The sequence below is a fragment of the Corapipo altera genome, unplaced genomic scaffold (genome assembly GCF_003945725.1).
Source record: "Corapipo altera isolate COAL_440 unplaced genomic scaffold, ASM394572v1 22, whole genome shotgun sequence".
Taxonomy (NCBI): Eukaryota; Metazoa; Chordata; class Aves; order Passeriformes; family Pipridae; genus Corapipo; species Corapipo altera.
Window position 1 is genome coordinate 10716466 of NW_020884886.1, and position 13433 is coordinate 10729898.

Consider the following 13433-nt stretch of genomic DNA (forward strand, 5'->3'; position numbering starts at 1 on the left):
GGGTTTCTCAGTGGTGGGGGTCCCAAAGTTGTTCAAAACTTTTCACTATTTCTCCATTAAATGAGGTATTAATGTTCATTGGCCACACAGCTTTCTTATTCTATTGGTTCAAGGAGTCCCTTGCTTCTAATGATAAACAGTCTCATGCTCAGTCTTTTAAATTGGTAGGTTTCTTTGAGCTGGTGGGCTGTGATCCCCCCCTTCTAGAATTAACTTTTACCTAGTCAGAACTAATATCAAACAGTTGATGAGTTGATTTTCCTTGTGGATTCTTTGTGTTTACCTCCCCCTAGGCCTGAGATAATGCTTGGACAAGAGTACCACCTTTACCTTATCTGAAGTTCCCCTCAGTCAGATGGCTTAACTTTCTGTCCAAGTTCCAGGAATCCACAGAGGTATATGGGTGGAGAAGAGAGGGGGGAGTTTTGATGGTCACAGATGGCTCCTGTCCTCTAACTCGGAGTGATCTTTGTTTGGCTGGTGATATGTGTATGGGCATTTGCCCCTCCACACAGTTTGCCACAGTGGGAACCCTTGTGTGGATGCATCACCCAAGATGTAATAGCCTGACCTTGCCAGGCCTGGAGCCAGCACCATCCTGGTACTTCATTCCATGCTTATGTCATGGCAAAGTCTTTCTGTGGTGTTAACAGTGTTTAAGATAGGTGACTATGAAGTCCCTACAGTCCAAAACTAAGATTCCCAAAAGATTATCACTTCACAATTAGCGTGGTACTGTAGACGTAGATCTGTGTTGTAAAAGTTTGCTGTTGAGGACATAACAACAAACTACTCGTTTTGTGGGGTTTGTTTTGTCTACTGCTATTCATGAACAGCTGGAATGAGTCTCTAATGTAATCAAATTTCTGCAGTCAGAATGTGAACCAAAGGATGGTAAAAGAGTATAATTGAAAGATTCTCTTCAAAAATGTGCTCCCAACCTGAAATAAAACATTAACATGGATCCCCTGAAGTCCCTATTCTTAGAGATTTTTAAGTTTCTTTAATACTTAAATCTTCATTAGTAAATTATTGCATTATTTTCCTTTTTCTTCTCATCATCTCACAAATACTGAGGGCTGTTTAATTCTAGAAGGCTGAAAATAAGCTTTAAAACGTCAATATACTTTTTTTCCCGAACACATGTGTTTAACTAGCCCATACAAACCTCAGCAAGGCAGAAATCCATTCTTCTTAAGTCAGTTCGAGTACCTCAGCTGCTGGAGCACTTACCTGAGTTTCAAGGGACTTTGTATTATTTCTTTTGTCCAATTACAAGTGGATTGGAACTCTACCTTTCAGGATATTTCCTAGTAATCAAAACTAGGTTTCTTGCACATTTACAGATGCAGAGAATTAAAGTTACTATGTTTTGCATTGGAATACAATTAATCTATTTGCCCATCTAGTTCTCAGGACTTTCAGAGGTGAATTTTCAATAGATGAACTTGAGAGAACCTCATAGAGGATATTCAGTACAGAAGAGCTATAATAATCTGGCAGCATCAGAAAGGATCAAACTGAATGCAGGTTCCTACATCTACAGGGGCAAAGGCAATAAAAACAAGGGATTTAATGACTTTGATATTCCAAATGGCTTCCCATGCTACTCATCTGTTGCTAAAAACTTACAACCAGACTTAATACAATTGGAAAAATTGCTTTATTACTTTGGTGAGAATTTACCACTGAGCTTTCTACACCAAAAAGGTGCTTTCATAGTTTAGAGGGATGAATTTAATACTTCTCTTCTCCATGTTTTTTTTTCACTGGTAACTACATATTTTGAGGACTGGATTTTTAGAGGACTCTGTATTTGCCTGTTAAGACTCTGCTTTCATTGAAGCACCTAGATCAATTTTGGTAATTTACTGTAGCAGAGGATTAATTTACACTGGAACATAACACTTGCCTAGAAATGCAACTGTTTTAACTATCTAGTTCAGATTCCAAATGTTATTTTTCCATTCATGGATCCATAAGGATGACCCATGCACACAAAAAAGTTCAGCATTTATTAATCAGCAAGCAAATATCTGTTAGATGTAATTTGTTATTGTTATTATAGGTTGAACAATCAGGAAGTTGTTAAAAAGCTCTTCAGAATGCAAAGAATAAGAAGTTCAAGTGACCTCATTGCTTGTAAATTTTTCTTTAAAATTATTCTAATTCTACCTTCACAAACATTGTTTCTGACCTAATACAGAATTCTATAGAAAAATTACATCCTTGAGCTACAATTCTACTATGTAATTGGTATTCTTTTGTTCTAACAATTTAAGGAGGTAAGTAGGGAAGTGGCCCCCCAAGAGGTATTTCGCTTAAGTCAAATGCAAATAAAAATACAATTTTTGAGGCATAAACGCCGGCTATTAACAACCGTGTGTGATTTACAGAAACATGATTCTATAATGAGTGCTGGTGACATAGATTTAAAAACAGTAATGTCCTTATATTAAAGCACCTATCTGATCCTCACTGTTGAATGTTGAAGTGTTATAATGGCTGCAAAGAGAGTGTGAATTAAAAGAAATAAAATTATGAGGTTTTTAAAGCATTGCATGCTAAACAAAAGGAGCAATCAAATAATCTAACACTAACCACCACCACCACCTAAATTAACCCCTAGTCCCATTGCAATAGGTGAAGGTTTCCTACATGGAATTTGTCTTTTGTATTTGGTAGCAACTGAAAGGTGGAAATAAAATCCGTAAAAAAATCTTTATCTCATTTTTAAGCCTGTCATCATAAGTGAAGAGACGAAGAAAGCCATTAGTGAAGGTTATTATGGGTGTGACCATTGCCCTGAGCCAACCAGAAGCAAAAGCTGTGGAGTAGAAGTTTCCCTGGGAATTAAAGTGGGATTTTTTTATTTGGCATATATCCTAGAGGTGGATTTGTAAGCATAACTATTAGAGGCACCAGAAATAAAAATATTTGAGATCAAAGTGTGATGAAATCATGGCTATGGATTTTTGAGCAAGATATCTCCACTGCTTTTTTTCACTGTATTCAAGGGAAATACATTTTTTTAATGCAAGATTACATTTCTGTATCTGATTTTTGATAATAAATTTTTTATTAATACAAAAATATTCTTGAAATGTATAAATGTAGACTGTAAAAGGGTCAATATAGGGCTAAGTCTTAAACATTATTGTTTATCTGAAGTTATTATTAAACTGCAAATGAACCTGAGATTTAAGATTATAGATACTGTAGAGCATGTGGAATATTACTGAGATCAAGACGAGATTAAAACTAACCATAATAAAATGGCTCTCAAGCAGAAGTCCAGAAACAGTGAATCACAAAGAGCTAGTCCATAAGCAATTCATATCAGATTGCACGCTATTATATTGTTGACAACAATATAATAGAGTTAAAGCACTTTTGATAAAGGACCACTGATGCATTAAATAAAAATATTGGCTACTCTAGATAAACTGTCTTAATAAGCAGGTCATAATTTTATGGCAAATTATTAAAGCACAGCCTCACTTGTGGGACTAAGACAGGAATTCAGGTAGTTGACAGCCCTCCCATTTTGATAAGGATCTCACTTGTTCTGTGCAGTGCTTTCAGCTGAAATAATTTAGCAGTTGATAGGTCCATGCTGGCAGCAGCAGGCAAAAGCAGTTCCTAATATCCCTTTGTAGCCCCTTGTAGAATTTACACTACCCAAATGCTTTCATTCATTTTTATTTGGCACTTCTGTAATACCATTTACATAAAGAATAATTCCTGAATATCTGGTTTACTTTAAGAAGCCTTGCATAAAAATTCCATGATTTTGCCTCAATCTTTAGAGGAGATATTGTTTTCTTTGTTAAAGCAAATGGAAATTAAATTGTGTTAGTCTTATTGTCATGTTTATTTTTATGCTGTTTCTAAATGGACCTCATTCTAGGGAGCAAAACCTGATAAGGCTGATCAGTGACAACACAGTACTGTACCTATCTATAACTTCTGTAGATGTATTTCAAATTCAGCTAAAAAGTTATTGAAGTCAAATATTTCCTTTTGATGTATGTGTGACTGATTTAAAATATTTGCTTAAATATTTTGTGAACTATAATGCTGTAATTATTGCCCTTACAAAGCTTTGTCAAGAATAGAATTTCACTGTGGCTGTAGAAAAGATCTATCAATACTCTTACTGCATTTTCTAATATTCCATCTCTTTGGACCAAAGAAGCAAGAAGAGCTGGAGGGTCAGATAACGTACTTTCAATGTTGTCTGTCTATCATGTGTGAAAAACTTATCATTTGAGGCTGAGAGTTTTTTTGCAGCTGAGAATTCATTAATCCTAACTTGCATGTAGCATGTGGGCACTGTAATGGGAGTTGCTGACACTAAGACTGTCTAAAAAGCACTGAACAGTAACAAGTCACGTGTCTACACTGTAGCTGTCACCATGATGTGTTTAATGCAAAGTCTGCACTAATCTTTAGCTAGATAACTTGAGCCCTCAAAACATCAAAGTCCAATGAAGGCTATAGACTCAATCATTATATTTGACAGGTTTGCTTAGTTGCTAACTCAAATGTGTCTAGATCTCGCTATAATGACAGCAGCTGTATTGCAGACGCTGGTGGCAAATGTTCATACATATCCTTCCTGCTGTCCAGGAAAATTTTGAGACTTGTCTATGTGAATCCAGGCTGCCTGGAAAAGCAGGGGTTCAACCGCGTGTAGTGCACAGTATGCATGAAGAGAAATCCCAGATGGTAATGTACTAAATCTGATGAAGGAACAAGCCACAGCTCTGAAGAGGAAAGTCAAAATGAGCCACAACTCTGAAAAGGAAAGTTGAAATGATAATTTGCTTTTACCAAATGAAATAAGAGGTTTTGTGGTTAAAATAGGGTATGAAAACGCATTCAGTTTGTATTCCAGAAACCATTGGTTTTACAAAATCACCAAGAATTGAATGATTCTATCAAAGTTCTGTAACAGAATATAAAACATGCTTCTATTTATAGCTTGGGCTAAAGGCATTATGTTCCTGCTTTGGCTTTTATTGCTTATGGTACAATAAAGCAAAAAGTGCTACAGAAACTTAGCCCATACAGGGGCAAGGAGACTAGTCCGGATTAATTGTTTAGCTATAAACATGAAAAGAAGGAAAAAAAATTTTTCCAGGAAAGTATGGATGGAGCTGAAAAGACTAGAATTAGTACTCTCATACAGAAAATGCTGTATTTTATTAAATACTCACAACACTGTTAATTTTTTAGTTATTTCTCCAAAAAAGAAGTTTATTATTTTACATTCTTTCATCTTGGTTGCTCTGACTACCTTTTCTACTGTTGTTACGCTTCAAAGTCTACAGAGAAATTGAATTCCATGAAAAAAACACAATTATAAAGTAAACACTGTTTTAAAATTTATTCATCTTTGACATTTCTATTTCATATCTTGCTCAATAATTTTATTGACTCATTTCTTGGCACTCCCAGTAAATAAAGTTTTATTAGACATTGAAAATCATTCAAAGAGGTAAGAGAAAAATGTACTACATAACTGGAAGAGTGAGTTTACTGGATGACAGTTGGGTATGGCTTTAATATGATTTACCCATCTATCCTTCCAGAGAAAAAATAAACAAACATATAATCTTATAAGTGGATGAAATGTAAACCTGATGGTTTATGCTATTTGTCATAGATTTTTCTGACACACAAAGCAAAAGTTAAGGTTAAACTGAGACATCAGGTCCTTGCTTACATATTTTCACAATATGCAGAGAAAAAATAGTTATAATTTTTTTCCTGAACAAACAAGATTTTCAAATAAACAAAACCTATAGCTTCACCTCTTTGAGTTATGTGTAATTTTTTGTTGAATATTTTTTCACTCATATGCCTTAGATATAGTTTTTTTAAGCTCTTTTAAGAAAAAAAAATATTGTCATTAATTAATTACACATTGATAATATAATTGTTCTCAGCCACTTATTCAAAGACTGTACTTGTAGGAAATCAAAAATCAGACACCCGATCTCCCCCATTTAAACCAAAATAGAAGTGGTAACAAGACATAAAAAATCAAATGTAAAATATTCTTTAAATTAATAGCAGTCTGTAGCGTGTAGCACATCTAGTTTAAATATACAGCGTACCAAGTAACAGAAGTGGATGGGAAATTCTTGCTGGCACATTCTTAGGTCCTTGTTCACAGATTTCTGCTGCCTATTTCTACTGCCTTATTATAATACATCTCTAAGCATCATGTGTTAGGTTCTGACCTGTGAAATTCCTCAGTGGGTTTTCTGACATATAAACTGATATAACCATAATATAGTTGGGTGGAATGACATCTCATTCCTTCTTTTCCATATAACATCTCCGAAACACTATATGCACTTCATAGGATTTAGCTGCTGGGAAGGATGACATAGACTCTACAGTGTGCTTTTTTGCATCACCTAAAGGTCCTAAAAGGAGCAGAACAGGTCAGAGCTTTTTAATGATCATCTGTATGTTTTTTGCTGATATTTTACTTTGAAAAAATGAAATTGTTTATATTATTGACTGTGAAATTACAGAACTACTGTAAAGTCAGTAGAGTATGTTTAATACAAAGGGTTGTTATTTTTAATTGTCTACATACTGCATGAAAACCAGGATTTAAAGTTTCACAAGACTTTTAATTCACCACATGTTCTCGCTGAAATTCATTATTTCCCCTACATTTTGCTTAAAGGAAAAAACAAGAGATCTTCCCTTTGCAGTCTGTGTACTAGAATATCTAAACTAAAGTGTTTTCTCTCTCAAAATTTTATAGAAATATTGTAGTAATGAAAAAATAAAACCGTTGTAATAATAACAAGTGTGCGTATACAGACATGCATAAAAATATATATGTCTATACATATATATACCTACTCATAAATAGACAGATTTGCATAATATCTATCATATCTTTTGTATATAAGATATACAGGTAGCTTTGCTTGTCATGAGCAAAAAGACTTCTTTAGCCATAAAAGAGGAAAAGGGTATAAAAATGCTGATTCTGATGGATTTTCCAGTGATTCGTTGACTAAAGGCTGCCAGAGATCACAATGGTAGCTGGATAAACAAGCTATTATAGAAACTGTAAAATTATTCAGAAACTATATACTTTTACATAGGAAATTACTTCATCTTGTCATAAATTTTCGTTTATTCCCTTACCATCCTTTACAAACTATTCCTATATTAATTATCATGGTTATATTTTGCTTGAGATTAAAGTTGCTAAATCGTACCTGAGGGACTTCATTCCAGTAATGTCGGTCACAGTATTGCTCTGAGAGCTCATGGTGAAGCAGCCTTAAAAGGTGACCTTCAAATCATTTATGAGTTACTGCTTTCTAAGACAAGAGTTCTAATCTAGTGGTATAACCTGTGATTCTTGTTGTAAAGTGTATTAATCTGTACCTGCATTTTGTTGGATTCTGAGAACTTGACCAAGTGATTTAGATTAAATTCTAACAGTAAACTGGCCTCCTTTGTATTTAGTATCACATCAATCTTTGTGTCATATGCAAATTTAATCAGCTAAAATTTTATTTCATCATCTAGATTGTTTCTAAGAATGTACTGTTGGATCAAGAATCTCTCTCAGGAGACCTTCCTTGAACAGCCCTGCTCATTGATATCTGCCAATAAGAGAGTTTTTAATTCATCTAATGTGTTTCCTCTTGATTAAAAATCTTGCATTATAGAAAATTAAAAATGTCATGTGACAGAATTGCAAAAGCCTTAGAGAAGTCCAAAGATGCTGTCTCAACACAGTTGCCAGTTTTCTTTGACAAAAGATACTTTTCCATGAGACTTGAGCAGTATTCATGATACTTTTTGGTTGATGTTCTTCAGTGAAAGAGCCTGAAAAGAGTTATTGTTTTGTAAAATCAAGGTAAAATGTCTTTTTTTTCCTCGGTCCCTTCTCTTAGAGTCTTTAAAATATTTTTCAGTGCCCCCTGTTTGTCTCTGAATACTCCCATAAGCTGGAACAACTTGATTACAACGATTGCTAATTAAAAGATTTCCTTTTAAAGTCCAAAACATTGTATATACAATACTCATGCATCTACATATGTGTACAGACACGTGCACTGTATAAGTAACAACCCGTATCTGTGATTCTCATTTTTCTTTAGACCCTGACAAAATGGGTTTGAGCGTTTTAGTTTGTTTCAAGAAGAAAAACATTAACATCCCATATCTCAAAATGGGATTTCTTCTCGGAATATACCCATTCATTACAATGGAAGAATGAATGCAGATACAGAAATCACTTTAGCTCTCTATGATTATTGTTCTGCCATATTGAGAAAACATATATATGCCAATCTACAGGGTTTTCTTCTAAAGTCTTTTTTTTTGCATTGGCCTGCAATATTTGTGCATTTTTTCTTCTATATCAAGAAAATGAAGAGAACTTGAACATGTAATTCTTCTTATGCCTTTTTGATCTCACCATGCCAATTCATTATATACAGCATTTACTTTACTGGTAGGTTATGAAGTTTTGTAAGAAGTGAAGCCTCTGGTCCAAAGTATCCCTATCTTTTGATCTCTATTGATCTTTTCTTTAAAATGAAGATGCAGCTATACCTGTTCATCTTCATCAATCCTTTCAATGCTGCTTTGGAGCATGAAAAAAAGACATTCTTCTTTAAAGTTCATAAGAGACTTAAAAATCTTTGTAAGTTTTAATAAGATGCATATTTTAATTATGTTAAAGGGAAAAGTAAATATATTTACTATTTGAAGTGTTGACTCTCCAAATCAAATTCAGAAAAGTAGGAAATTGAACTTTCTACAGAAGTTAGAAGATTCTTTTTTATGTGTAAAATGTATAAACTTTTTGTAAATGTTCATAGAACAAATTGTGCAGATTTAACTCTCATCAAGATATAAACTCTTCACCAATAATTAAATCTTAAAATAAGATATATTAACAGAAAAAAAAGTTCAGATTAAAAAAAGGCTAAATTATATTTCAAGGGAAGGACAGATACATGAAAATAAATAAAAAGAGAGACTAAACCCACAGTTTTCACAGAATTAATGAAAAACCCAATTAAACTAGGATGGTCACTTCTCATTATCAGACAAAACTTACCTTCTAGTTACAGCAATGATGTGGTAATTTTATTTCAATTTTAATAAACTAGTAGAACTTTGAAAAACAAATATAAAAGCCTGAACAATATGGAAATATGTGCCTACAATATTAATGGAGGTATAAGGGAAAGCAAGGTATAGAACTAAAGAAAAAAACCAGAATTCTGTCTCATTTGTTTTTCTTTCACCTCATTCATATACTAACATATTTAAATTAACATCTTCAAAGGATAAATTAAGAACAAGGAAAGAATGCTTAAAAAAAAGGAAGATTCACCACTCACCGATCCCTCTCTGTACATAGCAAACATATTGTATGTCCTGTGAGGCAAAGGGCAAGATTCAACTTTTTAGTCTTAGGGAATTTTAACACAAGAAAAGTTAAACTCGTGGGTATTTTTGTTTTGCTTTGTGAGGGTTTGTTTGTGGTTTTTATGTTCTGTAAGAAGAAGATGAACATATTTTTACCTTCATTTGGACTGACCAATTGCTTTTGGTTTGACTAGTTGGATAGGTATTATGTACCTCAGTGTGTAGTGCAAGACCTTAAGATGGGTAGACCATCCTTCCTCCTATACACACAATATTTTCCAGAACATATCAAGTATGAATTAATATGCCCATCTTATGTATACCAATGCTTATATTTGGATCAGAAAGATAGGGTAGGTTTCTGCTTAAGAGTTAGTCTGCAATGAACTTTGGACATTTAACATCTCTACCACACTCTAAATGGGCATCGCTTACTGCATCACTGGAAGTGCCTTATAATTCAGCAACTTCCTCAGCTCATTTCTTTTTTTTCCAAGTGATATTAGTGAAGTCCAGATCTTGGACAGCTATTGGAGTGGGACAACTGTTCAAAGACATAATTTTGAATATTTTTGTGATATACAGAAATTAATTAGAGATTCTTGACATAACAAGTATTGAGAATGTGTACAAAATAGAAGGGAAGTGTGCTGATTATTGCAAATGCAGCCTTATCAGTAGTCACACACCAGAAATTCTGAGCTAATTATCAGAGACTCTAGACTTCATTATGCAAAAACTTTGCTCTAACTGCCTGATGGTGCCACTATGAATTTGAAAGAAGTTACAGTGATACAGGATCAAGCTGCTACTCCTATCTAGGCTGTTACAGGTCTAGTAACCACTTGATTTTGTATTAGCACTGGTTGGGGTTGGTATTAAAGAAGATGTGCAATGTTGTTATTGCAGCTATTTATTACAGGTTATGAGCATAAGATAAAACCTGACTTTTGGAGAAGTGTCACTCCAGAGAGCTGTGGTACTATGACATTTTCCTTCAGCATACTTTTCATCTTCCTGTCATACACACCTGAAGCTGCTAGTGAAGGTGTTAAAAGTACTGTTGTTGACCTTTGCCATGAGAGCAAGTCCATGAAAACCGCTGCAGGAAACATCGTCAAGATCCTAGACACCAAAATCCTGAGAAGATCTGAAATCTGGCCTTTACAAGTTTGGATTAACAGGTACAATATTCATTCCCAATCATTCAGCAACTAGTAGGGTATCTCAGCTCCCTCCAGCAGTACTGTGTCCCCAGAAGCCATATTCAGAAGCAGTAAAGACATTGTACACTGTATATGGTATTTGCATTAAGCCTTTTAAAGACAGACGCCAAACAGTTCTGGAGGTTTCTGTCATTGCTGTGAGATTCTAAAGTATTTCACAGAGCCCACATTTTGTTCACGTTCTGCTCTCACAAAGCTCTTCTCATCTTAGTTTTACAATGTACAATGCTGTAACCAAGCCACCCAAGCAGAAATATTAACAATGTATTCAATTTTCTATGATAAAAAGACTTTATTACATTATTATTAGATAGATATCATTAGACATTTTAAGGAAGATTAATTTCACAATAGGTAAATCACTATCATCTTCATAAAGTACCATTTCATCAGCTGGTAAAGGTTGCTTGCTTGGGTTTTCATTTTAATGAATGTCTTTTGGCATAGCAGAGAGGTTTTGCTATCTTACAGCACAACAGAGAGCAGCCAAAACTGTAAACACAGAGTTTTATTCATCCTGGAAAATTATGCAAGAACCTACTCAGTTCTGCCAAGAACTGAACAGGAATAAAATGTCTGGTTTAGTCTATGAATATAGAGATTTTCTGTTTGGATATAAACTCTGTATGGGAAACAACAGGAATCTGAATGCATTGATATTCTGATATGCCTTCTGGCGCTTCCACCATTGTCCTCAGAGAAGAAAGCAACTGAAAAAAACCCTTTTGGTTCATTATAGTAAGAATGCTTCTGTATTCCTTCTATTTCCACATCCACATAGGCAAATACATATATTTCATGGATTTAGAATAATTTACCGCATTTGTCCCCAGTGATATCAAGAAAGTCTTTTTTACAACAACATCTGCACTCTGGGAATATTAGGATTCCTTTTTCTGCTACAAGAAAAGGAGAAGTTTTAGACTGGTTTCATTTTCTATTGAGAAATATTTAGTAGTATATTCCTTGAAGAAAAGAAAGTTTTTAAATTGGAAACATTGTAAATTGCCCAGCATTACTAGAGTCTCTGACAGAATCTGTGGAAATGTACTGGTATTCATTAAGGGAAAATCAAACAATTGTGGGATTCAAGAAATCTGGGTCTCTATTCTTCATTGAGAGCCCTAAAACTTCTTTTCACTTCTTAGTTTTTAGGTGACCTGGTCTGTTTCTTCTGTTCCTAATTTTTAGGGTGGGTGATAGGAATTTCTTTCTGTTTAGTCTAAGGGGAAAGGTATTATATTAAAATATTTTTAATTTATATAAATGAATTCAAAACATTTTGAAAAAAAATTTCCTTCAAAACAATACTGAAGTGACATAACCACACAACCTCAGTAAAAGAGCACTGTCAGAGTCTATCTCTGAATACTGAAATAAAAAGATATTTTAGCATTTGTCACTCTTATAAATGAGAGGGACAGGAGTCTGACACATGAAAGCAGCATGCTGTTTAGTAATGGTAGTTATTTAATTTTTCACATAAAAGATTCACTCTTCAGACTTGCATTATCTTTGAACTCTTTTGCATAACATCAGTATTGGCAATATTTATTCTTGTGTTGTAAAAACAGAGGAAAAGTTGTACTGACATGTTTTTGCTGCTTCTTAGGGTACAAGGTCAGACTTACAGTCGTGGTGATGTTTGTGGTGGTGACATCAGGGCATCCCTGTTTCCAGACTTGCACTGACAACATTCTACCTTGCCTCATAACAGAGCATCATCTCTAACTTTCTTACTTTTTCTCAGTAAAGAAGCAACAACAACTTACACTTACTCCTCCCACGGTCTTCTTCATTACTACAGTCTTTACAGATTCAGTTCTGAAGAATTGTTCTAAGCACAGGATCTACATCAACTCCAGCTTGCAGAAGAAACCCTAATGAAATTACAGGAGCGTTTCTTTAACAGATCCTTGCAGAAAATAATTCAACTTTCTCCAAATTAGAGCAGCCATGATATCTAACTTGAAAAGTCATGCACGGGTATAGTAAAGAAAGAAAAAGTGTGGTCAAAGGCCTTTTAAAATGTATTCCACTCCATAACTGCAAGTACCTGCAGTTGTGTCTTTAGGCTTTCCAACTGATTTCAGTGTGTGATATTATCAATTGCCCAGTTGAGGCTTTTATGCTCAGTTTCAATGTAATTGATCCTTAGGTGCTCTAAAATCTCTGTCTTTGGAAGCCTATCTCTAGATTTAGGTATTGAATTCTAATTTGTTTTAGAGAGTTCTGCTCAGTTTCCATCCAGCCCTGGGGGGTATTTACTTTAGCTGCATTTCAGTAGCTCATTCCTGGTCTTTTCCAGAATTTTGCATTTGCAGGTTGTTGTGGTTTAATCTTGGTAAGCAGCTAAGCACCACACAGCCTCTTGCTCACTATTCTCCAGTGGGGTGTGGGAACAATCGGAAGACTAAAAGAAAGAGAACTCAGGGGTTGAGATAAGGGCAGTTAAATAGCTAAAGCAAAAGCTGCACACATGGAAAACAAAACGAGGAATTAATTCACCCCTATCCATGGGCAGGCAGGTGTTCATCCACCTCCAGGAGAGTAGGGCTCCACCAGGCTTAGCAGTGACTTGGGAAGACAAAGAATATCACTCTGAACATCCCCCTTTTTCCTTCTTCTTCCCCCAGCTGCATATACTGAGCGTGAAGCCATATGTTATGAAATATTCCTTAAATCAGTTGGAGTCAGTTCTGGCTGCGTCCCTTCCCAACTTCTTGTGTGCTCCCAGCCTCCTCACTGGTGTGGTGGAGTGAGAGGCAGAGAAGT